This window comes from Lissotriton vulgaris, chromosome 6 (assembly GCF_964263255.1).
Source record: "Lissotriton vulgaris chromosome 6, aLisVul1.2, whole genome shotgun sequence".
Lineage (NCBI taxonomy): Eukaryota > Metazoa > Chordata > Amphibia > Caudata > Salamandridae > Lissotriton > Lissotriton vulgaris.
This window is the reverse complement of record NC_141694.1, coordinates 1,107,707,977-1,107,733,844: the sequence shown is the minus strand read 5'-3', so window position 1 is coordinate 1,107,733,844 and position 25,868 is coordinate 1,107,707,977.

The window sequence follows — 25,868 nt, the reverse complement described above, 5'->3', positions numbered from 1 at the left end:
GGTATTGCTGGGGTATCTATTCTAAGGTAAGGAATCTATCACTAACGTGTCTCTTTCAGATGCACAAGTTACTACTTGTGTAACGATATATCTGTAAGAGACATTAGTTAGTGATAGATTCCTTACCGACCCACCCATCCTCCCCGTTCTGCGAACCGATATCTAGGGTTAAGGTCATCCCCTTTCAGGGCCCTAGTTTCTTGGCACCAGTGTCGGTTTTTGTCATGGCTCTGCGCTTCTGGCGCGGAAAAGCTGTGGCTAAGAACTGACGTCAGCACGCGGAGGCGGCGTCTATATACTCCGACGACGTCATCACGGCGCCCACGACGCCGACGACGGACGCGGAGCCGCAGACGACGCCTACCGACGCGCAAGGGTACTGCTACGCAAAATTTTCCGGATCCAGTCTGACGCCTGGGGATATTCTAAGGTAAGGAATCTATTCTAAGGTAAGGAATCTATCACTAACTAATGTCTCTTACAGATATATCGTTACACAAGTAGTAACTTGTGCATTAGTCAAGGGTACAACACCATCCTGGTGGTGGTGGATGCCTTTTCATAGATGGCCCTCTTTACAGCTTTAAAAGGGGTTCCTTCAGCCAAACAGTTAGCTGCCCACTTTAGCTCCCAGATTGTCAGGATACATGGAATTCCGAAAATTGTCATCTCAGATAGGAGTTCCCAATTCGGGTCCCATTTTTGGAGGGCCTTTATGGAGGTTTTGGGGACAGAAGTTAGATTCTCCACTAGTTACCACCCTGAAACAGATGGGCAGACCGAAAGGGTGAACCAAGAGATGCAACAATATCTGCGGCTGTTCCTTTTAAAAGAGGAAGGTAATTGGTCATATTATTTGTGGACAGCTGAATTCGCTCACAATAATGCGAAGAACAGTTGGACAGGGTATTCCCCTTTTTTCCTGAACTATGGCAGGCATCCAAATGCTACCATTCGACAAATGGGAACTGCAGTTCCAGCAGTTAAGGAAGTTATGTCGCACCTGCATCAAATTCAGCAAAGAGCTGTAGATAATTTACGAGTAGCCAAAGAAAAGTGTAAAAAAATATGCTGATCGGAAGAGACGTGAAGGGCCATCCTTGGTTAAAGGAGATCAGGTTTGGTTGAGTACCAGAAATTTGAGGTTGAAAGGAAACAGAAAGTTTCAACCTCGATTTATCGGCCCTTATCCTATCGAGGAACAAATCAATCAGGTAACTTATCGACTAAAACTGCCACCCAAGTTGAAGATACACCCAGTCTTCCATGTTTCATTGTTAAAGAAGGATCCTGCAAACCTGAGACACCAATCACCCCCAAAGCCAATTCAGTTAGAAACAGGAACTGAGTACGAAGAGAAAGAAATTTTGGACTCCAAAAGATCAAGAGTGAAATTGTATTATTTGATTGACTGGAAGGGTTTTGGCCCAGAAGAGCAATCCTGGGAACAAGAGGAGGATGTAAATGCACCTAGATTAATTAGATCTTTTCATCAACGATTACCCACCAAGCCAAGAAAGAGAGGACCTGCTTTGTTGGGGGGTACTGTCAGGACCTGAACCCAGGGTTCCATCCTCTACTACCCAACCACGACGCAAACTGGACGAGATGTGACTAGAAATGCTTGGGTAAAGAAGGTGCGGACCTGGAGACTCAAGATGGCCGCCGCGGTTGCCATGGCAGATGCCCAGAAGGCGCTCTACTCTCTCCGTCCCCCGCTGCATTGAGCTTATGTGCAGCATGAGCGCCTGGCGGAATGCGCACTTCACTAGAAGAATCTGACCCGAGGGTAGCTCGTTTTCAGGAAGTAATGGTAATTTTCAGTAGCAGAGTCACCGTCTAGACGCAATATTTGTAGAGAACGGAATTCAGCTCGGAACTCAGCGCGTAATCCAAGCGCGAGTTGCCGAGAGTTTTTGAAGAACGTCATGTGTTGATTTGCCGCTTGTCAGCGAAAGCCTGAGGAGAGAAGCAGCGAGCGTTGAGCGGAGAAAGGAGCAGAGAGCGCTTCGCATGTTTTGGAAACTTCGGGCGGAGAAAAGTCCAATTGTCCGGTCTTGAGGAGAGGAGTTTATACGCTGGAACTCAGTCCTGTGAAGAGAAAAGCTAAGTGAAAATTTATAGACTTTAGCGCCATAGTTCTTCTATTAAGTTACTTACCTGTGTGAAGAGAATCCAGACCAGCAGCATTTCTGTTAAGTAAAAGAAGGATGAGAAGAGGTTAAAAATGGACAGTACACAGTCCTGCAAGAGAAATGAAAAATGTTATGTAAATATGTAAATACTTACCAAGGAACTACGAAGTGTAAAAAAACTCTGCCAGTCTGAATGATACAATAAGAGGCAAGGGTTAGACATCCAAAAGAGCAGCTTCAGAATACAGTGAATAACAGAACCTCAATTAGAAAAAGACTCCACTATTAGTGAAGTAAGTGCACTCACTATGAATAATAGATAAGGTTAGCTAAGGCTCCCTAGAGAGTGAAATTAATATTTTTTGTTCCTTCTTTACATCAGCGACAACTATAGAGGAGAATAGAATTGTTACCAATATTAGAAGGGGGAGCTGAGGTCCAGCAACAGAAGGGTGGGTGAGAGAAAACTACAGAGTAGATCTCAATAGAGGGAGAGAGGGAGGAGGTTAGGATTGTAATGAGGTGTCATTGTTTTTAGGTTTCCATCAAAACAAAACAGCACCGAAGATAACTGACTGAGGGAGCCTACGCAGGACCAGTCTCTTCTCTGTTTGTTATTTTATCCAATTCCCCCGTCCCTTTAGGTAATGATGGGAGGTTCTGTGTAAAGACCTACCAGCATTTCTGAGAGGGATTTGGGTTCTAGCATCTCTGTTCCTGTGCAGGAGTTGGTAAGCCCTGAGCTATTTCGAATTCTGACATTAGGCTCCCGAAACCCCTGCCGCCTCCGGAGCCATCCTGATCGTAATCCTGTTCCTTGAGCAGAGAAATTGGCAGCGGAGAGGAAGCAACGCCAGGTGCCGCGTCCAGTTTCGCCGTGGGAAACCAGAGAAACATTGCCAGCAAGTTTGTGGCCTGTGAGCGGGAGAGCCGGGGTCTTGGGTTGTTTCTAAACCCGGCTGCAGTGGAACAACAGTGGGGGCCGGCAACCGGAGTTACCGGTCCGGCCCCGCAATTGGCTCGAGTCTCCGTTGCCCCGCGAGCGGACCACTCTCGGCTGAATTTATCACCCGGACAGCTGAGGGAGACTCGTACTTGCACCGCCGTTGGAGGTCACGCACAGCAATAGCGCCACGAAACAGGGCGTATATTGATGCTGAACCGACTGTGGCGCGAGGTCCCGGGGCCAGGTGTTCCCGAATTGCAGAACAGTAGCCGGGGCGGAAGAGAGCGACCCGCGAGTGTAGGGACCTCACCAGTTGGCGCGTGTGTGGTGCATCGGCACAACAAGCAGAGCGGCTGCGACCTGGATGTGATGATTGGGGGGGCCCAAGTGGCAGTGAATTGCTGGTGATTTGAAAACGGAGTTGTGGACGCGGCGTCCTACCCAGTGTGTTAAAGATGTGGCCAGATGATGAGATATAGCGCTGATAAGTGGGCAAGAGTATTGACACAGAGCTGGCTTCTGTAGCTCTCTAGTTGAAAACACCGGCGGCCAAAGGTACCGGCAGGCCTTGTGAGAGGCCAGGAGTGCTTTGCCTGCAGTTAATATTGACTTTCATTACCGCCGCAAAGAAAGCGGGATACCGAGTAGCTTGTCCTGAGCTCAAAACCAAAATGGGGACTAAGCCCGAGGGGGAGAAACAGCAGTCCAGATCCACCAAGGAGTCCCGATATGTCCAAACGAATAAGTTGGACCGATATACGCAACCCAGGGACTCGCCTTGTGGGTCTGGAAGACCACAAGACGGGGGTGGGGAGGCCTCGGGTCCTACATCAGAGCCTACACTACAAGTCTTGATGGCCGCCATAGATGGGGTTAAAACTTCCCTCGGACAGAATATGGAGTCACTGGACCACAAGTTAGACGCTGTAACCATAGAGATCAATTTAATCTGGACTGATCTCACCAAAATAGGTGAGAAGGTGAAGTCTTTAGATATCAAAACAGCGAGTTTGACAGACGACGTAGCGCAGCTGCAGCAGGAGGTTCGGGACCTTAAAGCCTCTAGTGACATGGCAAGCCGCAAGCTTGATGAATACGAAGGAAGGGCCCGGAGAAACAACGTGGGTATAATTGGTGTCCCGGAGAAGGCCGAGGGTCTGACCCCTGACCTTTTTGTGGAAGATATTATACTTAATCATCTGAAACCAAAAGGATTAGGGAACTTCTTCATGATAGAACGGGCACACAGAGTTCCGGGAGGAAGGCCGCGTCTTGGGGCCCAACCTCGGCCAATGATCGCGAGGGTGCTCAACTTTAGAGATAGAGACGCTATCCTGCAAGCCTCCAGATCCAGGGGCCCTCTGAAATACGAAAATTCCACCCTCAACTTTTTCTAGACTTTACCCTGACGGTTCAGAGACAGCAGCAACGTTTTCTGGGAGTCAAGAAGCAACTCAGAGACAAAGGATTTAAATACGCCATGATGTTTCCTGCTAAGTTGCGAGTTGAGGCTGAAGGAAAGGTTTGGTTCTTTGACAATCCGGAAATTGCCTCAGATTGGGTGGAGAGTCTCTCCTCCTGGGAGGAGCCTCAGAGACGGTGCGGCGAAGATGGAGAGGGCTCACAAGAACAGGAATGATGAGTTATACTATTGTCTGTGATATATGATCTTGTTGGGAGTGGGGCCATGTACGAGACATTTCTACGGGTATGCTTCTCGAGATGGAGAGTTATAACGGGTGTAAGAATATCCTAAAGGCGGTGCGGGGATGCGGGTGCCAACGTCCTCCTCAGATCTACTTTTAGATAGTTGATTAGTTAGAGTATGGGGCGACAGGCAGTTGGGGGTAGGCGAATGCCGTGAGCAGGGGTGTAGGGTGGGGGAGGGGGGTGGGGAATGTTGTTGTTGTATGGTGGTTGCTCCCTTGTTCTTTTTATCCTTTTTTTAGGGAATGGAGCAGTGGTAGTATTGTGTGTTTTTCTTTTTTCTTTTTGCATCAGGTGGGAGTGAGGTGATTAGAGGTTTGTTGCGTGGGTCCGATGACGCATGTTAATCAGGGAGGGGGGATGAAGGTGCTAAGCTGGAACTTGAATGGCCTAGGAGATAGGATTAAGCGAGGGATGATTAATCAGCTCATTAGAAGACATTCCCCAGATGTGGCATTATTACAAGAGACGCACCTTGTGGGTAATCGCTGCATGGCCCTCCATAAAGGGGGCTATAAGTCGGTGGTGCATGCTGGATTCACTACGGGCTCCAGAGGGGTGGTTGTGGTGGTTAAGAACTCCTTTCCAATGGCAATAAAGTCAACTTGGCTGGATCAGAGGGTCAGTATGTTGGTGTGTCGGGACAAGTAGGGGGAAAGACAGTTACCCTTTTGTCAATATATGTTCTGCCTGGTCTACAGTCCGACACCTTTCGGGACCTAAGTAAGGTGTTTCGCACCTTGTCCATGGGCCTTTTGATATTGGGGCGTGATTTCAATGCGGTGTTAGACGGGGTGATCGATAGGAAACCGCTGTTTCCGCCATTGCATAGATGGCTCTCGAATTTCATTGAAACTTTGGGACTGGTGGATAGCTGGCGAGTATGTAACCCGACGCATACACATTTTACCCACATATCATCGGCACACAAGAGTTTGTCTAGACTAGACTACATATTGCTGTCGGCGGCTGTGGCGGCCACTATCCAGCAGGTACAGTACTTAGGCAGAGGTATATCCGATCAAACTCCAATATGGTTATGTCTTGTGTTTGGACAGACGGGGGTGGGCAGAGTGGCCCCGATCAGTGCATGGCAACTGAAGGATCCGACCACCAAAAAGGAGGTTATCAAGATGTCATATCGCTATTTTCGGGAAAACGAGGGTTCTGTTGAATCGGCGCAGACTCTTTGGGAAGCATACAAAGTAGTGGCAAGGGGAGAGGTCTTATCCTTAGTAGCAGGAAAAAAGAGGAAGCGTCAGGCTGAGATGGCTAAGATGGAAGCTGAAGTGTTGAGATTAGAGGAGAGAATGGCTAGAAGGTCGACACCGGAGGATAATCACCATATGAAGCTATGTCAGGATGAATATAGGAGCCTAGCCAGAGATAGAGCTATAGCTCAAAATGAAGCTATACAGAGTAGAATATATGAACACAGGGACAAAGCGGGCAGATTTTTTGCGTGGCTTGAATGCGAGGAAGTGGCGTCCAGGTGGGTACCGGAGATAGTAGGAACCGATTCAGGCATAGTGACGGACCTACAGGCGGTCGCTGACACTGTCTTATTTATTTATATTTATTTATTTTTTTAACTTATATGGCGCAAACAGCTACCCAAAAAGGGTTTCCCGGCGCCTAAGAGCACAGCATCATGGATGGAATAATACAGCAGAGGTCGTTCAAGGTTACTGATCGAACAACCAGGTCTTTATCTCTTTACGGAACCTGGAGAGACTTCCCTCCTTTCGTATGTGAAGTGGTAGTGTGTTCCAGATAGAGGGACCCTGATGGGCAAAGGATCTTCCTCCCATCCTGGAGAGCTTGAATCTAGGTACACAGAACTTTTCAGCTGATTGAGACCGTAGGTTTCTTGTTGGAATGTAGGGATGGGCTAGTGTCTGAAGGTATTTGTGAGCGGTACCTGCTTTGATTTTAAACATGTAGTTTAAGGCCTTAAATCTAATACGATTTTCCACCCTCAACCAGTGCAGTTCACGCAAGTAGGGGGACACGCTGGTGTTTTTAGGTATATAGCAAAGGAGTCGGGCAGCCGCATTTTGTTACAAGAGTGTATATACCTCTGGCAGCGGATATACGGAAGCTGAAAACAATGAAATGATTAAAGATATTGTTATGCCAGGATTAGCAGCAGATGATAAAGACTATTTAGACTCCCCCCTCACAGATGATAAGAGGCACGGGCAATCAGGGGGATAAAATCAGGTAAAGCGACTGGCCCCAACGGGATACCGATAGAGTTGTATAAGTTGAATGCTCAGAAACGTGCCCCGTATGTCCGTGCTATGATCCTGGAGAGCAAAGAGAAGGGCCAGCTTCCTTACGACTAGCGGGTAGCAAATTTAGTGGTCATACATAAGACGGGTAAGCCCAGGACACAGTGCTCTTCTTATAGGCCCATCTCACTTCTCAATGCAGAGCCCAAAATTTTGGCAAAACTGCTGGCTACTACATTGGTCAAAGTGGTCACAACCCTCATACACGGCTTTAGGTCTTCACCTCTTCAGATCCACTCATCAATCCGGCTTTATGCCGCGCTGAAACACGGCACTGAAACTGCAGAGGTTGCATGGGATTCTTGGGGGTGCTTCGGAAATACTGGAACCGGCAGTATTGGTGTCTTTAGATGCCACTATGGAGTTTGATCGGGTTGAATGGAACTATCTTTTTGCGGTTCTGGCGAAGTTGGGTTTTGGAGAGGAGTTTATTGGGTGGGTGCGGCTATTATACACTAATCCCCTAGCCAGAGTGGTGGTTAATAACTGTCGATCGAATGATTTTTCATTGGAGAGGGGCACGAGACAGGGCTGCCCGCTGTCCCCGCTGCTCTTTGCGCTGGCGTTGGAGCCGCTTGTGGCGTGAGTCAGATGGGACCGATCAATATGGGACTTGAGGTGGAAATCAGGCTGGGAGGATAAAATCTCGTTATATGCCGATGATATTTTACTATACCTTACCAAACCCAGAGCGTTGTTGATTTGCTTCCTAGATGTGCTTACCATCTTTGGTGGGTTTGCTATCAACTGGTCAAAGTCGGTGCTTTTTGTCCTTGCGGGCATTCCCCCTGTGGTTCCACAGTCGTGCCCCATTCAGATAGAGTCGACAGGGTTTAAATACCTGGGTATCTATATAACTCTAGACCCAAAGCTTAGATACACCAATAACTTGGTCTCCCCCTTGAACAGGTTTCGGAAAGATGTGGAGCGCTGCTAAGCCCTGCCTCTTTCATTACTCGGAAGGGTGACGTTATTTAAGATGATGGCCTTCCCCAGATTTTTATACGCATTACAGAACTCAATGGACCCGGTGCCGGTCTCCTATTTCAAACAGTTCGAAACGCTCCAGAGACAACTTCTCTGGGACGGCAGACCCCGAATAGCGTTCATGAAACTAACTCTCCCGTAGTATGACGGGGGGATTGGACTCCCGGATATACAAAAGTATTATTGGGCATCACAGTTGGCAGCGGTAAATCATGTGGTCTGTGGTCCCCCTGGAGACCCGGGATACGCTATGGATCATGGGCTGGCACCGGGTAGAGATATTAGCAGAGCTTTATACGCCAAGCCAGGGCGATTCGAGTTGACAGGCCCAACTGCACATGCGGTGCAGGTGTGGCATGCCGCTAATAGACATTTGGGCTGGGAGGGTAAACTGACCTTGGCAACTCCTCTGTTTAGTTCAGAGAAACTTGGGAGCTTGTGGAAAACCAATGGGTTTGACAAGTGGGAACTTATAGGGATTGCCCAGATAAAGGATATGTGAGGAGGAGGGGATATACACACGTTTGAATTCCTCAAGCAACAGTATAGTATGCACAATAATGAACACTATAGATACCTGCAAGTGAGGCATGCCCTCCTTTCTCATGTACCCAGGGGTGCCACGCTTCCAGAGGCCTCGACTCTCGAAGATCAGATACTTGACGGACACCTTCCCGAGAAGACTATCTCCTTAATATATAACAAATTAGTTAATAATATGGAGGACCCGTTGGGTCAAATTAGAGGACTGCGGAATGCAGATGGGTTGAAGTTGGACGATGAGGATTGGGTTGCGGCTATCTCCTCCCCGAGGGTGGTGGCGATTCAGATGAGGCTCCGCTTGGTGCAGCTAAAGATCTTGCACAGAACATATATTACAGGACCCCGGTTGGCCTATCAACTGAAGTATATGTTTGAGGATAGCCTAAGGGAGGGAACTTTACCGCAAGACCAACGAATTGCAACTATAGTCACAATCCACAAAGAAGGGAAGCCCAGGACAGAACGCACCTCTTATCGGCCTATTTCACTGCTGAATGCTGAACCAAAAATTCTGGCTAAGGTACTAGCCAACAGACTGATCAAAGTGATAGGCAACCTAGTTCATCCAGACCAATCAGGGTTTATGCCTTAAAGAAACATTGCCCTCAATCTGCGCCGACTGCACGGAGTCCTGGGCAGGGTACTGACATTACGAGAAGAAGCCTTCATGGTCTCTTTAGATGCCACCATGGCTTTCAACACATTGGAATGGCCCTACCTTTTTGCAGTACTCGCCAAGCTGGGTTTTGGGCCAAATTTCTGCCGCTGGATACGATTGTTGTACAGTGCGCCAATGGCCCAAGTAGTGGTAAATAACAGAAAGTCTGAACCCTTTGAACTTAGTAGAGGTACCCGTCAGGGGTGCGCTCTTTCTCCGTTGCTGTCTGCTCTGGCCCCAGAACCACTCACAGCATGGAACCGTAAGGACGTAATGATTAGGGGAATGCGCTGGTCGGCGAAATGGGAAGACTGGATCTCCCTATATGCTGACGATATTCTCCTTTATCTAACGTCCCCCAAGAAATCCCTAATAGTACCGTTTGATATCTTGGACACTTTTGGGAGATACTCTGGATTTCGAATCAATTGGCAGAAATCGCTCCTCTATGTCCTTTGGGGAACTCCTCCCGCTTTGCCCTGAAATTGCCCGATCCAGTGGTCTCAGAAGGCTTCAAGTACCTGGGCATTTTTGTATCTTTAGAACCTTCGGTTCCCTACGCCCGCAATCTACTCCCCCCACTGCAACGGTTCAAGAGTGATATAACGCATTGGAAGTCCCTCCCGCTCTCATTGTTGGGCAAGGCTGCCTTATTTAAAATGATGTCTCTGCCTCGCTTTCTGTATGCACTTCAGAACTCAGCTGATCTTGCCCCAACCGCGTACTTTAAAGACATCGAAGTGCTCCTCAGAGACCTGCTATGGGGAGGGAGGCCGCACATAGCGATGAAAAAACGAACACTTGACTGGTATGATGGAGGACTAGGGCTGCCTGACATTAAAAAATACTACTGGGCCACACATCTTACAGCTGTCAACCACTGTACATACGGACACCCTGACAACTCGGGATTCCTTATGGACCGATGGCTATTACCCAAGGGGTCCTTTTCGAGAGCACTCTATTCAAAGCCAAATAAATATCCACTCACCGGACCCACAACCCACACAGTTAAAATCTGGCACTCTGCCACTAAATCGATTGGTTGGCAAAACAAATGACGATGGCCACACCTTTGTAGGACTCATGAAAACTAGGATATATGGAGAATTGGTAAGGATTTGACAAATGGGACCTAATAGGGATTTCCCATATCAAAGACCTTTGGTGTGCAGGGGGCGTGAAGCCCTTTGGCTCTCTACAATCTCAATTATTCTCTGGCAAATTCTGAGTACTACCGCTATTTACAAATCAGGCCATCACTGCAATCAGCCATTTCTGAGGACTCTGATACTGCCTAACTGCTCGACCAAGCTACCACTTTAGAGAGTAAGGTTATATCTAACTTTAGCCTCTGCCAAACCTCTGGGGACTGGGGACTCTATACACACTATAACTTACTTCTGTCCAGTATATATAGACCAACTTTCCTACATCTGGGTCTCTACTTAGATAGAGAAGGATCATTCATCCGCCAACAAGAAGAGATCAAAAAGAAAGGGATGATCCTTGCCTTAACCATGAAAAGTTTATCAGCCAAACTACTGGGTCCAACGCTGTGTCCTCTTTTAATGGTAGCACAGGCTAAAATTCTACCTCCAATCACCTATGGTAGTGAAGCTTTGCGAGGGAGAGATGCCAATCTTTTGGATATAACACTTGTAAAAGCAAACAGAACTATGTTCAGCCTCCCGAACTATACCTCTCCGGCGCAACTTAGACTGGAGTTTGGCATGTTAAAGCAAACTTGGGCCAGATATGGAGCATGCATTAACTGCTGGAATAAAATTAGAGCATCAACCCCTAATTAATTAAACCACCTTCTGTGGCAAGATCTCCAACAGAGGGAGAATTTGCGCACAAGAACGTATCTTCAGGAGGCACTGGCACACAGGTTTATCTCCCTTAAGGAATACACAGTGCCACCATTCAACTCTGAAGAAATTCTTCTGGAAGTCGCTGGAAAAACAGTCACTGGTGGAGGATAAAGCAGATTTTTCAACTAGAGCGCACGCCTGGATGACTCTGAATTCTTATAAGATCCTAGCCCCACAACAATATTTCAACCTGGGATATCCAAAAGCACAGATATTAAATTCCTAAAGCTACTACTTGGAGTGATACCATGCATGCAGCATTTTCCACCATGGAAAAGCGTGCAGACTTTCACAGACGCAGTTTGTGAAAAAATGGCCAGGGCGACATCATCCATACTGTTTGTTCCTGCATGGAGATGCTTCAGGAAAGGAGGCAACTGCTAAAAAAACAACCTTTAATCAAAGGGGAATTCGGACAAGGAGGCAAGCAGTTCTGGCTTGCTTCGATCCAGCTTCACCACAACTGAACTGCAGACTAGTCAGATTTCTTGAAGCGGCCAGGGCAAAAATGTCAAATTGTCACTAAAGCTTTTTTTGGGTGCAAGGAGCCATTGGATAATGAATTTTAATATTTTTAGTGGGAGTAATAATTGCTGCATTGACTGGGCCACTTATAATGGTTGCTCTCGCACGTTTAATTGTTATTTTTTAACTTGTAGTAACAAAAATGTTTTACAGTTTAATCATGAAATGTTATCATTGTGAATTAATCTTTTATATATGGTTTTACTTCTCGCAATCATTGCAACGGTTTTAAGTAACTCTGCAAAATAAAACAAACTGAAACTGAAACTGACTTGACTTATTTGCATTTTGTCTCTGCTTTTTACTTTTAAGTGTGGTTCATAAAACATTTAATGTATTTTTGATATATTTCAATATTTTCTGTAAGTGGAAAACATGTTGGTTGAAGTGTAACTTCTCTTTTTTTTAAAAACATATTTTATTAATTTTCAATTTTCATCCCTTCATTACAACTTATTGTGGTTATACACGGGAATGCCTCACATTGAAATCACTGTGCATTGTAAGTGCAGCGTATTATACACAAATTATTATCACATGGACGCAATTATTCCATCCCTCCCCCCCTCCCCCAACTTCGTCTGGCACCATCCACCTACAGCTTATTTGACAGGGTGTTCCGTTAGCTCCTCCCGGTTGCACTCAAATGTCCACGGTGTACTTATACACCGTATGGTGCAGGGTCTACATAGAATGTAAATCAACGTTAGCATGAACTGGGAACAGGCAAGGTGACAAGTCAGCTATTAGTTCCGAGTTATCGGTACAGGCGGCAGGGCCAGGGCCTTGAACGCTTCCAAAATACTGTCCAATCTAGAGAGATAACCGTTTTTACACAATCCCCGGACTTCCCCTCGGCGAATAGCAGCTCTCTCTACTCCTCCCCATCTCACTACTTCAACGTGCCAGCCATAAATCTGTGGGGGTGTGACCGATTTCCACCTCATCGTAATGGAGCGTTTAGTCAGGAGTAAAGTTAAGTCCAGGAAGCGAAGTTGCTTTTTCTGCATCTTAGGGCGTCGTATCAATCCCAAGAGGCATACTGCAGGCGTGCCTGGGACAGAATCCCAACTGCGGCTTTGAGCAAGGAAAGTACCTCCGACCAATAAGGGACGAGCACGGGGCATTGCCATAGCATGTGTAGTAAGTCAGCGTCCTCTAATTTACATCTGGGGCAGCAGTGTTGTGTGGTCGGTAATATGTGTTGCAATCGATGCAGGGTAAGGTATACCCAATGTAAGACCATGTATTGGATGAATTTGAATTTGGCGTTTCGTGGGATTTTCCTAGGGTATACCAAGGCCCTGCTCCAGTCCCCATCTGTCAAGTCTATACCCAGGTCTATGGACCATTTTTTATGCAAGTCCGTCAGTGGGATTCTAGTGTGGGTAGTAATACCTTTGTAGAGCCACTTGGTGAGATGACGGCCTTCCCCGATTAGGTAGGTCATGAAGACCATTTCATGCTGAGGGGGTTCATCTCTGTGGGGTCCCAATGCTTCTTTACATATTGTAAGACTACGGCGTGTATTAAGTATAACGTATCAGTGACTCCCTTTCGTCGGGCAAAGTTACCATGATCCATGAGTGTGCCGTCATCAGATAGGTCACCCACAGTGGCCACACTACCCTCCGCCCAGGGAAGCAGTCGCCTTTTAGTGAGGAGGCCAGTGGGGGTAGGGATGCCAAGAAGTATGGTGTCAGAATAATGAAGGCAGCTACGCGTGTAGTGTATGGATTTTCTCCAGTATATGAGCGCCGTGCGCAGGAGCATCGGAGTATCAGCCGGGATCTTTACTAGCGGTAGGAGCAAGGTATGTAGCTGTCCTCGGTATATATCAGCGGGGGAGTAATCAATTTGGTGTAAGTTGCGCCCTGCCAACCAGTACGAGAGCCATTGTAGCAGGCTCGCATAACAGTATGACTGAAAATCTGGGGCACCCAGTCCACCCTTGTCAGTGTCCAACCGCAGCTTGGTTAGCCCCAGTCTGGGGCGGCCATTACCCCAAATCAAGGCGGAGAGTGTAGTGTTCAGGGAGTTAAGCAGCGGAGTTGGGATTACAACCGGTAGGTTAGTGAAAAAGTACAATAGCCGGGGTAGGACTACCATTTTTTAAATTGCCACGCGACCCATCACCGAGAATCGTAGGGAGGACCAGAAGGTGACCTGCGATCGGAGAGATCTTATAGCCTTGCCTAGGTTACCTTCAACGAGGTCCGGCGCTGTTCGATAGACCTGTATACCAAGATATTTGAACGTATGTGCAGCCACGATTAAGGAGTGGGGGCTGAATTGAATCGTCTCAGGGTGTGAAGTGTAACTTCTCTCATCTGTTTTAACTTTCAATCATTTTTATTATGAGCATCACTTAAAATTGAAATCACACTATGACACCTGAGTTCAGAAGTATAAAAGAGGGGAAAATACTAATGGTGCACTCAGTAGCACTTGGCGTGAACACTGATTAGGTAGAGTATAATAAAACTTTAGGTGGGTAACTGCCTTTTAGCCTGATGTTGATTCTTTTTTTGACTTGGTTTCACAGATTTGTCTTCAGTTACTGGACCTGAAATGCAGGTAACCGAGCAACGGAGCTCCATTTTCTGTTGATACTAAAGATCTTTACTCTTTTAAGCTCTATAAGTGAGGGTCATGATCTTGAATATCATTCTCTGATCTACTGGGAGTCAGTGAAGTGATTTAAAAGTTGGTGTTACATGATCACTATTCCTTTGTTTTTAACTTTCTTTTAAATGTGTGATATTTAAATTTCATACACGTAATTCACAAATATCAAAACTATAAAATCCTCTACAGATATAGAATGTTCAGCATATGCATCACTTAACCAAGTCTAAAAGAGTTCTGAGGAAGAGAAAGAAAACAAAACCCAATTGACAGCTCTACATATGGAGGCAAACAAAGAACATCATACAACATCTTTTGAGAATCTCAGCCTGTTGATTTAGGGCATTATGTCAATGGGCAGGAAAGCAAGGTAATTCACTTATAATTCTCAATCTGCCAGATCCTCCTTTTGCTTCTTTCCCTGTCTATACCTTTCTGTACTGTGTACCTCAGCCTTTGGCCTTTTTTGTACATTTTTTAACCAAGCCTTTCTCACAGGTGTCACCTGTGCTGTCCAGTTCATGGTTATATGCCTCTTGGACAAAATCAATGAACATAATAAAAGTCTATTTTTCCTCTTATCCTTCCTAGATTTGGTATTCATTCCCAACAGAAAGGTATTGAGGCTTTACTGTGCCGCTAAGCGGGATGATTGAGATAGCTGCATTTGTATTTACACCCAGTCTGCCTCTTGTCACCTAGTAACAATTCTCTCTGTTTTCTCAATATAATAACCTATTGGGGGCGTGGCTTAGCCAGCGAACATGGCAGTCGTGTAGAGTGTGAGCTCCGACCAGCCAAACATCCTCCTGCCTGTATATCCTGGCCCTGAGCGACTTCGAGGGCACCCTGCGCGGCAGTCTATTGTCCTGCTCCTGGGGGTCCGTTCGCCGGTGACTGGGGCCCCGTGGAGGCTCGGCAGAGTGAGCGACAGTCCGGCGTGGCGGAGGGGACTGCCGGGTCTCTGGGCCCGAGGCCGGGGCCTCGAGTTTGGTGATCCCCGGGCTGGGAGAGCTTGGTCGGTGGCGGGCGCAGACTGCTGGGGCGGCTGTGGACGTGGCGCGGCTCGCTCGCTGTGCTGTGGAGCGGCGCGCCTGCATCCTGGAGCCAGCCGACCTGTGACTGCCCTGGGACCACGACGGGGGAGCAGCGGCGGCCGACGGACTCGGGGAACGACCGGCTCCTGGGGCAGCTGACGGCCGCAGCCACCACCCGAGGGCTGCAACGGCTTTGGGGTTCTGCTGGTCAGCGGTGAGAGTCCCACGGTGGCGGAGGGGTCCAGGGCCCGCCCTCCTGTGTCCTGCATAGCCGGAGGGGCCCCGGAGTGCCGGACTGCACCAGTCGCATTGTGGTGAGTGGAGCCTGTCCACGTGGAGTCAGGGGGGCCCAGGGCCTCTGGTGCATGCCGTGGCTGGCTGGTCCTGCTGGGTGCCCCCCCCCCCCCCCGGAGACAAGGGAACTCGGGGGCTAGATCGAGCCTTGGTGGGAATTATCTGCTGGACCTTGGAAGGGTGTGGCTGTGGGGGGCCCAGTGGATCGGCAGTGGGTGTGCTGCATGCGAGTTACCCTGCCTGTACTTGCCAGACTAGATGGCTCGGGGGCCTGGTCGGGCCCCGGTGGTGGCTGGTGGTGCCCGATGAGCGGGGCACAGCGAGAACCTACAGACTTACCCCCTTCTGCCCCCGGTACTTGCAGGACTGAGCAGAGCTGGTCGGCGGACGATGGTTGTGGGCCGCTTCAAACTTACACCTCTTTACCAGTAACTGCGCCTGGCGCGGAGGGGCCCGCTTTAGGCTTCACCTGCAGTGGTCGCCATGACGCGGGGCCACCCGGGTAGTGGTCCCCCTAAACAGGGGACGCTGGACAAATTTACTGGGGCTGGCTCGGCGGCGGGCGGTGCTGGCTCACAGACCCCGGATCCAGACAATGCGGCGCTCCTGGCCGCGATCACACTGTCCAGAGACATGCTAGATGCCAAGATCGGGGCAGTTGGGGCGGATGTTATGCTACTCTGCCAAGATCTGTGGAACGCAGTTGAGAGGATAACCGGTGCGGAGACCCATATCTCTGCAGTGGAAGACGATGTATCCGGCCTGAAGAAACAGATGTAGGCGATGGAGAAGGTGCAGAGGGGCCTGGCCATGCGGGTGGAGGATGCAGAAGGCCGGGCGCGGAGGAACAATCTCCGTTTTGTAGGATTTCCGGAGGGATGTGAAGGGGACAGTGTGGAACGCTTCTTGGTCCAATGGCTGGAGAGGTGGCTCCCTCCGGATACTCTCTCCCAATGCTTCGTGGTGGAATGAGCCCATCGGGCCCTTGTGCAGAAACCCCCGGTTGGCTCGCATCCAAGGCCAATAATCGCCGGTTCTTAAATTACTCTGGCCGAGATGTTATCCTGCGACAGGTGAGAGTTAAGGCCCAGCTCATGCTTGGTAATGCCACTATCCTTATCTTTCCAGACTACACGAAAATGGTTCAACAACAGCGGCAATCGTTCCTCGCAGCTAAGGCCCGTCTCCGCAACCTCAAACTCCAATATGCTCGGCCATACCCGGCGAGGTTAAGAGTCATCTACAAGTCCTGCACGCCGTTCTTTGACTCCCCGGAGGAGGTATTTCAATGGACGGACGAGACAGTGAAGATCAGGGTCAATGCGCCCGTGGGAGGCGAATCTGACTCTTCCTCCAGTGGATTGGTCCGGGAGGGACTGCGAAGTCAACGGGGCGGCGTAGGAGATCAGGGTCTGGTGGAACATCGCGTGGAGGATCTACATCTCCGTGGCCTGACCCGGGGCAGGAGCAGCCGAATAGGGTGAAATGAAAAAGGGTGACTCTTGCACGGAATCCTATGTTGCCTTAGAAACGCTCAGGTGCCTTGTACTGGGCTGGACACCTGCCCGGTTGCAGCGGGTGGGTTGAGTAGCGACTCCCTAGTTATGGGGTGTGTTCAGGGGATCCATTGGAGGGGGTGGCTCTCGGTTCCCCGTTGGGGACCAGGCCGCGATCCAACAGTGACAGGTGCTTCAATGTTGGGAGGTGCGGGTGGTGGGTGGGAGTTGGTGGTTGAGTTGGGAAGGGGGGGTTGGTTGCGCTTAATCTGCTGCTGTCTGTATCTTGGGTTGTATGCATGCTAGACCATTGGGGCCTTCGTGGCTCATATAATGCCATTGTCAAATGTCGCCTGTTCAGAGTGGGGGGCGGGTAGCTCCAGGCACAGTACGTATCGTGAGTTGGAATGTGCGGGGGGTTCTAGACCAGGTGAAGCGGAGGGCGGTGCTCCGCTATGTCAAGAGAGCCGGGGCGTATGTCTTGATGCTCCAGGAAACCCACCTACTGGGAACAAAAGCGCTTTGCCTCCATCGTTTTGGGTACACACATATTTTCCATGCAGGCTTTACAAGGGGTTCCCGGGGGGTTGCAGTCCTCATACATCGCAGAATCTCCTTTACACACAAGCAGAGTTGGTCTGACCCACAGGGTAGGTACATCTTCGTCCAGGGGAAGGTTGGGAGAGATAGGGTGACCTTTGGCAGTGTCTATGCCACGCCGCCGCTACAGTGGCCCCTGGTGGAGAAGGTTATGTCCCTCTGGAATGGCATACCGACACCTTGGCCGTGGTTGGGGGTGACTGGAATGACGTGATGGATCTGCGCCTAGATCGGTGGCGGAGGGGGACAACCGACGTGGATGTAGATGTAGAGGGACCCCCCACCAAGCTCCGGGCACTCACCACGGGATTGGACTGGACTGATGTCTGGAGGTTTAGGCACGGCGCGAGCCGAGAGTACACTTACTTCTCCTCAGTACATGGATCGTTCTCCAGACTTGATTACTTGTTTGTCCCTAGGGGCCTGGCACAGAGGATCGTGGCCTCTCATATCCTAGCGAGGGCTCTGTCGGATCACTCGCCGGTGGCCCTTACCTTTAGAGTGGGCCCGGCTGGGCTCCCGTACCGTTGGCGCATGTCTGGATGGCAGTTATTACAGGCCCCCTACAGAGAACACATGTCTCGAGAAATTGACAGTTACCTGACTACCAATCATAACTCAGTGGATTCACAGACGACCCTTTGGGAGGCCCTCAAACCTAACCTACGCGGGCTAGATATATATCCTGGTGCGTGGCGGCCCGGGTGGAGAGGGGTGGGATCTGGTGCGGCGAGAGCGGAGCTGGAAACGCTAGAACGCAGGTGTAGGGAGGAGAGTGGTAGATAAATAGGGCAGCGATTTGTCCTAGCCCAGAAGCAGTACACAGTGGTCTTACTTGAGGAGGCGAGGCAGGCCTGGCTTGCCACTCGTAGTCGGGTGTACAGACCTGACACCAACCACCTAAAATGCATCCTGCTCAACACCCGCTCGGTCCACAAACACGCAATCGACCTTTGGAATCTACTAGACACCATCTCCCCGGACGTCGCCTTCCTAACAGAAACATGGATGAACGCCTCCTCAGCCCCAGACATCACCATTGCCATCCCGGAAGGCTACAAGATCATCCGAAAAGACCGCACCCACCATACAGGAGGAGGCATCGCTATCGGCCACAAGAATTCCATCCGCATCTCAACCAGCTCAGACGTCCACCTCGCTAGTGCCGAACACCTTCACTTCCAGATCCAAACCGACCCCAAGACCACACTCAGAGGTACACTCCTCTACAGGCCACCAGGACCCCGTGCACAATTCAGTGAAGACATCACGGACTTTATCACCCCACACGCCCTCCCCTCTGAGGACTACATGCTATTGGGAGACCTCAATTTTCACCTGGAAAAGAGCACGACAGCAACGCCACCACCCTTCTGGACAATCTCGCCAACCTCGGACTCAAACAACTTGTCAATACCCCCACTCACTACGCAGGTCACCCACTCGACCCTATCTTCACCTCCAGCAAACATATCTCCTTCAGTCACACCACAGTTCTCAATTGGACGGACCACAGCTGCGTTCACTTTATCTACAAAAATACCACAACCCACAACCATCCTCAACCTACTCTGCGAAGAAACTGGAACAAAATCACCATCGACCAGATCTCCTCATCGCTCCTTCAAAACGCCCCTGCCCACTCTTCAAACCCCAACCAAGCTGCCATTAACCTCACTCAATGGCTAACCAACAGCGCCAACAACCTAGCACCTTTGAAAAAACGTCAAATCAAACTAGGCAGCAAAAACGCCCCCTGGTTCAACGATGATCTTAAGAAATCCAAGAAACTCTGTCGCTCCCTTGAGAAGGCCTGGAAAAAAGACCCAAACACCAGCACCAGGGACGCCTTCAAAAACGCCACCCGCACACACCACCAACTGATCCGGACTGCCAAGAAAACCGCATTCAAAGACCGACTAGACAACAACGCCCACAACAGCAAGGAATTATTAAACATCGTCAAAGAGTTTACCAACCCCACTGCCAACTCCAACGACATCACTCCCTCTCAAACCCTCTGCGACTCCCTAGCTTCGTTCTTCCACGACAAAATCGCTGACATCCACAACAGCTTCGACAACCAACCCGGAGACCAACCCACCCAACCTTCTGCCGTACCTTCACCCCCCTTGAACATCCTTAATGACTGGAACCCAATCTCCACTGAAGACACCATCCGCCTGATGAACTCCATCCACTCAGGATCCCCCACAGACCCATGCCCTCACCACATCTTCAACAAAGCTGATTTCATCATAGCACCACACCTCCGTGACATCATCAACTGCTCCTTCAACTCTGCCACCTTCCCGGAAAGCTGGAAACACGCCGAACTCAGCGCCCTTCTGAAAAAACCCACAGCTGACCCCACCGAACTCAAAAACTACCGCCCCATCTCGCTCCTCCCATTCCCGGCCAAAGTCATCGAGAAAGCTGTCAACAACCAGCTCGCCGCCTTCCTCGAAACCAACAAATCCCTCGACTCCTCACAGTCCGGCTTCCGAGCCAAACACAGCACTGAGACCGCACTCATCGCAGCAACAGACGACATTCGAACCCTACTTGACAATGGAGACACAGTCGCCCTCATCCTCCTCGACCTCTCCGCAGCCTTCGACACAGTCTGTCATAGGACCCTGTTACAACGCCTCAGAAACACCGGAATCCAAGGAAAAGCACTGGAATGGATCACCTCGTTCCTCGCCGGAAGAACTCAGAGAGTCCGCCTCCCACCATTCAAGTCAGAGGCCACTGAAGTCATCTGCGGCGTGCCACAAGGATCTTCACTCAGCCCCACCCTCTTCAACATATACATGAGCCCCCTTGCGGCCATCGCACGCCAACACAACCTCAACAACATCTCCTACGCTGATGACACTCAACTGATCCTTTCACTCACCAAAGACCCTAACACCGCCAAAACCAACCTACATGAAGGAATGAAAGAAGTTGCCGAGTGGATGAAGCACAGCCGTCTGAACTTGAATTCAGACAAAACAGAAGTCCTTATCTTAGGTACCTCCCCCTCCGCCTGGGACGACTCTTGGTGGCCAGAGGCCCTTGGAAAAGCACCCATCCCGACGGACCACACACGGAACCTGAACGTCATCCTGGACTCCTCACTCTCGATGACCAGACAAGTCAACGCCGTTTCATCATCTTGCTTCAACATTCTTCACATGCTCAAAAAAACATTTCGCTGGATCCCTACCGAAACTAGAAAAACGGTCACCCACGCACTGGTTACAAGCCGCCTGGACTACGGAAACACCCTATACGCCGGTACCACCGCAAAACTTCAGAAAAAACTCCAACGCATCCAGAACGCATCAGCCAGACTCATACTAGACATCCCGCGTAAAGACCACATTTCTGGTCACCAGAAAAACCTCCACTGGCTCCCCGTCAATAAGAGGATAACATTCCGCCTCCCAACCCACGCACACAAAGCACTTTACGAACTTGGACCCGAATGCCTCAACACTCGACTCTCCTTCTACACACCCCGCCGCCATCTTCGTTCTTCCAATCAAGCCCTTGCTGCCGTACCTCGCATCAACAAAACCACCATGGGAGGAAGATCCTTCTCCTACCTGGCGGCTAAAACCTGGAACTCACTTCCCATTCACCTTCGCCTCACTCAGAACCACCTAGCATTCAGAAAGCAACTTAAAACCTGGATATTCTACAAGTAATTCCCCACCCCTCTTCAAGCGCCTTGAGACCCTCTGGGTATGTAGCGCGCTATATAAATTACTTGACTTGACTGGCAGACATGGATCGTGCTTTTGATTCCCTAAATTGGACCTACCTGTTTGTCCTGCTAAGCCGCCTCAATATAGGTCCTCGCTTTCTGGCCTACGTGCAGCTGTTGTACACCGGCCTCACGGCCTCTGTGCGAGTTGGGGGGGCTGAGTCTTGGCCCTTTCCGGTTCAGAGGGGTACGCGACAGGGGTGTCCCCTCTCCCCATACCTGTTCGCGCTGGCCATGGAGCCCTTAGCAGCAAGGGTGCGCATAGACGCCCAGCTCAAGGGCTTTCAGACAAGATAGCACTATACGCTGACAACGTATTGTTCTTCCTTACGGATCTTGATCGGTCTGGGCCACGGCTGCTGCGCATCTTGCAGATCTTTGGGGAGTCCTCCGGCCTCTATGTGAACCCGGGTAAATCCACCTTGTGGGTGCTGGGCGGCGGGCGACCAGTAGGTGACTGGGCAGCTGGCTTACAGTTGGCCCCCGGAGGAATGAAGAACCTGGGAGTCTTTCTGTCCGAGGATTCAGGTGTCTCCCGTGTTCGTAACCTTGCCCTGATTTGGGATCGCACGCGGGAGGATCTGAAGGCGTGGAGTCGCATGCCACTGTCCATTTTTGGGAAGTCCGCCATATTTAAAATGGTGGCGCTCCCGCGACTTGTATATCAACTACAGAATCATCCCTACCCCGTTCCGCCTCGCTGGTTTCAACAAGTTAATTCGGCACTGGGCGGGTTCCTGTGGGAGGGTGGGACTGTCAGGGTTGCGCTACGGACATGCTTTCGGTCCACATACGTGGGGGGCCTCGCTACATCTGTTATACTCTCGTACTATCAAGCTGCGCATCTTTTGGTCATCAATGATTGGTGGTACGGAGACAGGGGGGATCCATCATATGCTGTTGAGCGTCACCTGATGGGCTCATTGTCCATTCATACCCTACTGTACTTGGCACCGCTTCGGCGGAGTCTTCCATCCGCCACACAAGTGGTCTTCTCCGTCTGGCGGCAGGCGCTGCGCCGGATGGGGTGGTGGAACGTTCTCACTTGGGAGACCCCCCTTTGGCACAATGGTCGCCTGCCCCAATTGCTGACCCTCAGGGGTTTCGACGGGTGGGACGCCATAGGTGTCTCCTCTCTGGGGGACGTGATGTCGGGCGATACCCTGTAATCGTTCCAAGATCTGCAGAATGACTTTGGGATGCCCCGTTCTCAATTCTTTCGCTTTCTCCAACTTCGACATGCACTGACACCTTACCTGACGGGCATAGACACTCTTCCAGACTTTAGCCCACTTGAAGCCCAGCTGTTTATGGAGGAACTGCCAGACAAAAAACTATCCCGTATATACCAATCCCTGGTGCGGCACTGTTCCCTGGACCTACAGAAGTTGCGGTAGGCGTGGGTGGGGGATGTTGGGGAACTAGAGGAGGAAGACTGGATGGAGGCCCTGGCGAGTCCTAGGGGGCGGCGATCTCCACACGTCTGAGACTTATACAATTTAAATACCTCCACCGCACATACTTTACCAGGGAGCGCCTATGGAAGGCGGGTATGATAGGGTCCCCTGAATGCCTGCGATGTGGCTCAGAGGTAGGCACACTTCTGCACACAACATGGGATTGCCCGGCGCTGCATAGGTTCTGGACCAGGGTCTTTCGATGTCGATCAGAAGTACTGGCGTGGGAACTGCCTAGAGAACCGAAACTGGCCTTATTGCATGTTATGGAGGGGGTTAGAGGCAATCGATACAAACGTCACCTGTTGTTGCTTGGTTTGACTTTGGCCAAACGTGACATTGCTAGAGCTTGGAAGGCGCCTCTGGTCTCGCCCCTGGCCGCCTGGAAGAACGGCATGGACTTCTGTATGGGGCTGGAGCAGCCTATTTTCCTGGCCAGGGGATGCCCCCATAAGCACTTTCGAATTTGGAAAAGGTGGGCGGATTACAGGGGGCTGGACCTAGACCCTCCCCCGGAAAGTGACTCCACTCTGACATTTTAATCACACGAGAGTGCTGGAGCACGTTAGTAGTGCTCTGACTGTTCTGGCATGAGCTCATTATATATCTTATTGTTTTCAGTGACCTGGTATATGGTAGCAGCGCAACCTGAGGGGGTGTGGGGGGGTGGGGGGTGTTGGTATCATATGAAAATGTCTGACACTGCTGTGCTCGTTCCATTGCTGTGTTGAACAGAACTCGGTGATCGGGGCTTTGCATTTATACTCGTGCAGACTAATAAAATGTGTTGTGAAAAAAAATATAATAACCTATTGTCAAAAAACTGAAACTGAGCGGCCAAATAGCCCTCCATGTTGGGCAGCCTCAAAGCTGCTCAACCCTCTGTAATTCATCAGGTTATTATTATTATTATTATTATTGCATTTATTGAGCGCACAGCTACCCGGAGGTTTCCCGGCGCTTGCCTTGGGAACCCATCCTGGCTTTTCCCTGTGAGATAGCCCCTACAGGGCATCCCCAAGGTGAAAGCCAGGCATCCCGCCGCAGGGGGGCCGTTGTGGAGATTAAGCAAGCTTAATGCCCAGAGTTGCACAATAAGGGTATTTGGGTGCGTATTTGTTGATGTTTTGGACATCTGTTTGCAAAGCCCCCTTGTAGACGCTATTATAGAAGTCTAGAAAGGAAAACATTTATTGCGATTTCCACTAGGTGGTGGTTGGGTTGAGTGGGAAGTCTCTGGACAGGATCTTCAGTTTGTGTTGTTTTGCAATGTTCAAGAGAGTTTTAGTTCAACTAGGATACCAGATTGTTTTTTCACTTTGTGTGATAGTAAAAGAACCTTTCATGTCATTAGGTGTATTGAGCTTCCAGATGTATCTCCCAGGAACTCGAACGTAGACCTATTGTAGCCTACATAGGTCTCCTTCATCCAGGATTGATTATGTTTCCAACCTTCATTATTGTTTCTGTCTTTCTCCAGGTTGCTCTATCAGTGGAAATTCTGTTGCATTTTATCACCATACATTTGGATCTATTAACTTAGTTAACCCCGCCGAGTGTCCTCTGTATATATTGAAAAGGAACATTGATAATAATGAGACTTGGGGTGCCTCAGAAGTGGTCTTCTTTTTTGATGACATGCATCTCCAGATGATGATTAGGGATTTTGTATTCCACAGGCATATGCTGCACATGAATCCAAAAGGCTCAGGACAGGTGTTGTGCTGTAATCTGTGCAGGCCTAAAGTGTCTCTGTGAACACAGGAAGATTGATCTTCATGTCTTTTGTAGGCCATAAACCTGATTGCCAGCTGTGAGAAGCCATTCTGTGATATTTGTTGTAAATGTAGTGATGTTGTCGCCCATGAAATGTGCTGGATATAGGCTCACGTTTTGAATGCTGTAGACTGAAATGGACATCATTTGGTCAAAGCATAATTGTGGGTACAAAAAAGGCAAATTTGTACATGAATCCAAGGTTAGAGGTGTGAATATATATTTTTGGGGAAAATTCAGTGACAAACACAACTTGAACTGTGTACATTTTGTTTATCACCCAACTTTGCATGAGGAGAAATGTTTTTACCCCAACGGATTTGAAAGATGAGAGAATTATCTATTATTTTTTTCTGTAACATTTTTCTGCTAATAGAAGGTATTGATGGGTTTTGTCCCTTTATCTTCTACTTCTTGTTGATTATATTTACAAAACATCAAGAACTTTGTGGGTACCCTGTGAACTCATATTTGTGACTCCCTATATGCCAGATGGGGGCTGTGTGAAGATTAAGGGTCGTCGCCAGGGCGCATTACTGTGATTGAAGAGGGCAGTATCATTGTGCAGTACTGTGAGCCGGAGGAACCATCTTCCTGTGTGCTGCTGTTTGTGAACCCCATATGGTAGGTGGGGATGACAATGAAGAGAGGGGGGCATTGCCCTTGAGCTGAATGTGACAGTGAAGCGTCCCAGGTTGCAACCGATATAAGCTGAGCATCGCCAGAATCAGAAGGACTTCGTGCTTGACCGGAGGAGCACAGAGGGCGCCTGCCACTACTGATCATCATCAGCCTTTTGACACACACCTAGGCCTTCCTTATCACTACACCTGCAGGGAAAGGTAAGACTGATCACGGGCCACCAACCCTATGGGGGAACTTGCTCTGACTGCAGTTCTCGGATGCTGAGAAACTTTGATTTAAAAAAAAAAAAGTTGTGGAACTTCTAAGACTCTTAGTAGCAGTACCTAGCCTGAATGTTGCCTCAAGTAAACGGGAAATAACCACAGTCTGTAGACAGGGAAGAACGACTCTGGATCTTACCTGGACAGGGCTTGAGCGCTGGCCTTACGAGGTCTGTGTGTATTATTTGTGGTCTGCCGTATTTCACTTTGTGTTCCTATATAAATGCTATTTTTTTTCATGGAGGC